This window comes from Rhagoletis zephyria, unplaced genomic scaffold (assembly GCF_001687245.7).
Source record: "Rhagoletis zephyria isolate East Lansing unplaced genomic scaffold, Rhagoletis_zephyria_1.1 Rzeph_scaffold_00528, whole genome shotgun sequence".
NCBI classification, from domain to species: Eukaryota; Metazoa; Arthropoda; class Insecta; order Diptera; family Tephritidae; genus Rhagoletis; species Rhagoletis zephyria.
In genome coordinates, this window is record NW_016157612.1 from 178,420 (window position 1) to 183,260 (window position 4,841).

Here is a 4,841-nt window from a genome sequence, read left to right on the forward strand (position 1 = left end):
AAAAGTTAAACATTCTAATAATAGAAATATTAACAAAAACCAACAAAACCAACAACCACATGATCAAGTGAATTGCAGCGGAATAGCTGCGCTTGATTGTAGTTGGCTTAGCAAAGTGAAATAGTGGAAAATAAGCAACAAGAATTAACAAGACAAACTTAGCACAGTGCGTAGGCAACTGGCTGAGTCAGTGGTGATCGTCGGTTCGAATCCTACTGAAAGAAGTCTGATGAGGAAATGTGGTGATTTCCGAAATTGCTATCACTTCTACCGTTTTTTCAAATTATTGCTGCTTTTCCACAATAAGTTTTCACTAAAAACGGCCTCAAGCTCATAAAAATTGTTGAATATAATTATTTTTAATTTTATAATTCTGAAAAATTTTTTAATTCTCTATCTTTTGATATATTAACTATTGTAAAAAGTGAAGTAAAGGCGAAGCTATTAGTCAAAATAAAAAGTTCACGTTCACGCTCGCATTGAACTGTATAGCGAGCTTAAGTTGAAGCCGAAGCAAGTCCGGGTCAAACTAAACTCGATGTTTAAAACATCGTTGAAACTGATATCGATGTATCGATGTATTTAGAGAAGAAGTTTTCTGCCAATGAAGAGGCTATTTACAGCTTAATTGGCATGAAGGTATCAGTGGAAGGCGTGGCGAATAAATTCGGGGTGGGCTCAACAATCGACAATAGTTGATAGAAAACTCCGAAGCAACTGACTATCAAATGCCACCGTCAAAAAAAGCGCGAACACGTCTGAAAAACTCCAACTGCCAAGTGTCACGTCAAACGCCAACGCAAAAACGTTCTTCTTATGATGTCCTCGAGGAAGAACTTGTCATACATAAACCAACGTGTGATAGTATGAAAGTTGCTGCTTCAGAAATGAAAGACCAGCAACAATACACAAGGAAAATTTACCATTCAATCGACAGGCCTTATGGCCTGCAGAAAGAACATTTAGAGACATGACGTCTGTAAAAAAAGAAAAACTAGAAGAAATAAAGCGGCAAAACCTAGTCATGGAAAGATTGAAGCTTAGAGAAGTGGAAGACAAAATTGAATAAAATCGCCGGCTACTGGAGCTGGAAGAATTGAAGTCCAAGTATTGCAATTGAAATGTGTTACACATACACTGGCGATCAAAAGTGATCGCATGGTGTTTTTTGTCGAATATTTGCAATGTTTTTGAAGTTATTTGCTTATAAAAATATGGTTTGTTCTTCAATCAAACCCACACAAGTTAAACTTTTAAACTTCATAAAGAAATTAGAAAATTCATAAAAAACTTAACGCGATTTTTTAGGGGCTTAAAACTTACACTTGATTTACAAGAATTACATAGCCGAAGTACCTGCGTACCCAAATTTTTCTAAAAATTCAGATTAAAAAGTTAAAAATTGAGGTAACAATTTGTTGAATTTTTCTAATTTCTGTATAAAGTTTAACTTATGTGGTATTGATTGAAGCATAAACCACACTTTTATAATAAAATAACAAAAAAACTTGAGCTTCAAAAACATTGCAAATATTTAACAAAAAAACCATACACTCACTTTTGATCGCCAGTGTACATATTTACTTATGAAGATATGTTAATTTTCCTTTTTTTCGTTGTTTCGTTATTGTCAAGAAGACTGAATTTAGTTTGTTATACATTAATGCATTTATATTTAAATATAATTATATTTAAATACAATGAAAAAAATCATGACTTTAATGTCATTATTTAACTTTATATGATTACCCTGGTGTTTTGATGATTTTGGCTATTTATTTTCTTTATTTATTTCCCTTTTTTATTTTTTATAAAAATATAGTTAGTTCAATAGCAAAAATCAGCAGAATCAGTTTCTTCAATTTCGTATAGGACTCAGTGTAAATTGAAGAAATACCAAAAAATTGTCATAAAAATTTTCAACTTTTCGATTCCATTTCTTAGAACGCATGAACAAAATTAATTTTTATTTGGAAGAAAATGCTAAACACCCTTGACCAAAAAAAAACGGTAATTTTTAGAAACTTCAAAATTACACATAATTGTACTAAAATTTTATGGGCTACATAACTGCATACCCGAAATTTTTCTAAGAAATGCAATTGAATAGTTGACAATTTTGATGACAATTTTTTGGTGTTTCTTCAATTTTCCCGAGTCCCATACGAAATTGAAGAAACTGATTCGGCTGGTTTTTGCTGTTGGGTATTCATATTTTTGAAACTAACTGTATATATATTATTTCCAATGTTATTTCTAATTCTTTGCGCATTAGACAAATATTGGTCTGAAGCAAGGGATATCACCTCACTTTCTTGGGCAGTTGAACTGTGTGACTGGTCTATTCACTTTGAAAAAAGGCATATATTATGTAATGCACAACACACATTAATGATTCTCTTGCTCCAAGAAGGCATCTCCATCGATTTTTTAGCACCCCATTGGTACGTTCTATAAAATTTCTGCATTTTGAGTGAACTTCGTTGAATTTCATTTCAACAGATCCTTCCTTTTAGATATTCTCGTTCAAGGTGAGTTCGTAGCTCGCTGGTGTTCCAAACGAAGGAATCGTGACAAGCACCGGGGTGGGACGCATCTACATATTGAATACGTAGATCATGATCACACACCTGAAAAATATTTTTTATTAGAGGTAAAATGTAATAAAACGTCGATCACTTACCAGCATGACATTTAAGCTGTAGTTTTCCTTTCTGCTATAACTGTTTATTCTGGGAGGGAGCTTTAATGCGGACATGTGTCCCATCTATGCATCCCATAACACTTGGAATGCCACGCTTACGGTAAAGTGCCAATGAAATTTTGCGTTTTTCTTCCGCCGTTCTGCAAAAACAGATACATTTTGTGCAAAGATTAGTTTCAAAAATATTTATTACTTCGCCAACCACTTTGCTGAGGCTGCATTGAGCAAGAGAAACGTCGTATTCTTTTCCGATTCCCGTCTGATAGCCTTCTGCAAAGAAGCGTAAAGTTGCGTTCAGTGTTATTAGCGGAGAAACACAAATATTAATGGAAATAAGTATACTAATTTCTTTTTCTACTTACAAAGCTTGGGGCAACTCAAGCGGGTTTGTTGCATCGCGTAACTGCCTCCTTTCCATCCTTTGTGTCCGATTCTGCTCTACATCTTCGTCCATCTCTTCTGCTACCAAATGGGAGGCTATGCTGCACATTTTCAGCCCTGTTCTGCAATCCGATTCGAATCGGAATCGGATTTGTTTCCGGTGTTTTTGGTGTTCTGCATTCCGACAATCCGAAATTATTTCCGATTCCGCCTTGTTCTACATTTCGATCCACTTCGAGTCGGAATTCTATCGGAAATTTGATGTTCTGCATTCCGGTTATCGGAAATTTTTTATCGGAAATGTTCCGATCAGCTAAAAGCCAGTGGAATAAAAAATAATCAAAACGAAAAACAAAAATATAACTGTTAACGGCCAAAGAATGTAAGTAAAGATAATAAAAGTGGTAATTATTAAAATTCAAATTATTAAAATGCAGGGGAAAGCACAAGACGGCGGAGCAAAGCAAAAATATGTTGGATTTCATGGAAGTAAATCCAGACATAGCCAAAGGCTTCTTCCAAGGAGACAAAGTGGCTCTTGAATAGCCAAGGACTAACAATAAAATACACAAATGAGTGGAAGAAGGTAAAATATTATTGTGATTATAAGGATAACAATTATTTAGATTTTTTGCAACTATACCTGGACTGACTGGAAAAGTGAAGTGAGGAAGAAATTGGCACACAACAGAAGAGAGGCCGTGGCTACCGGAGGCGGCCCATTTAAAAAGTACACATTGTCGGAGGCGGAGGAACGGTAGCAATAATTTCCGGACTGTACGCTGTTGTAGAAGGCATATCAATGTCCGCTTCTTTTGGAACTGGGGAGGAGGCAGTATCCGCGCCCGATTTAAGCGATGATGATTTGCCTACCACATCCGCAAGAGCCCGTGAGGAGGAAACCAATCTGTCTCCGACCCCAAAGAGGCACAGAAATAATCCCTCACTACAGGTAAATTACAAAATAAAATATGAATACTTACATATGTATATATGTGTATATGTTTATGTATGTATGTATATATTATACCTTTTGTATATTTCTAGGATTCCGTGAAGGCATTAATGCAAGCGGAAAACAAATTCCATGAAAGCCTTTCTGGAAGCATAGCAGCGCTGGCGAAAAGTCAAAAAGACACTGAGAGCGACGTCAGACGAGTTTACCGCGGCTTAGACAAAATTAATGCCACATCCGCAGCGACATGAATAATCACCATAAAAAAGTGGAAGAAGCATTGCTGGANCAAGGAGACAAAGTGGCTCTTGAATAGCCAAGGACTAACAATAAAATACACAAATGAGTGGAAGAAGGTAAAATATTATTGTGATTATAAGGATAACAATTATTTAGATTTTTTGCAACTATACCTGGACTGACTGGAAAAGTGAAGTGAGGAAGAAATTGGCACACAACAGAAGAGAGGCCGTGGCTACCGGAGGCGGCCCATTTAAAAAGTACACATTGTCGGAGGCGGAGGAACGGTAGCAATAATTTCCGGACTGTACGCTGTTGTAGAAGGCATATCAATGTCCGCTTCTTTTGGAACTGGGGAGGAGGCAGTATCCGCGCCCGATTTAAGCGATGATGATTTGCCTACCACATCCGCAAGAGCCCGTGAGGAGGAAACCAATCTGTCTCCGACCCCAAAGAGGCACAGAAATAATCCCTCACTACAGGTAAATTACAAAATAAAATATGAATACTTACATATGTATATATGTGTATATGTTTATGTATGTATGTATATATTATACC

At 36.1% G+C, this 4,841-nt stretch overlaps 1 long non-coding RNA gene across 3 annotated transcripts in view; it reads right to left on the reverse strand.

The window, feature by feature from the left end:
• Positions 1-4,317, reverse strand: part of LOC108360157 (uncharacterized) — a 7,818-nt gene extending 3,501 nt beyond the window's left edge. Inside the window, exons 1-6 of one of the 3 annotated variants that reach the window (XR_001847067.1) lie at positions 4,116-4,317; positions 3,729-4,031; positions 3,067-3,398; positions 2,898-2,974; positions 2,684-2,844; positions 2,312-2,630 (exon numbers count right to left, since the gene is read on the reverse strand). This is a non-coding gene — a long non-coding RNA (uncharacterized LOC108360157). Of the gene's footprint in view, positions 1-2,065; positions 2,631-2,683; positions 2,845-2,897; positions 2,975-3,066; positions 3,399-3,728; positions 4,032-4,115 lie in introns of those variants that run through there. The other 2 variants (XR_001847068.1, XR_001847066.1) reach the window with 2 other exon arrangements.
• Positions 4,318-4,841: the final 524 nt, after the last annotated feature.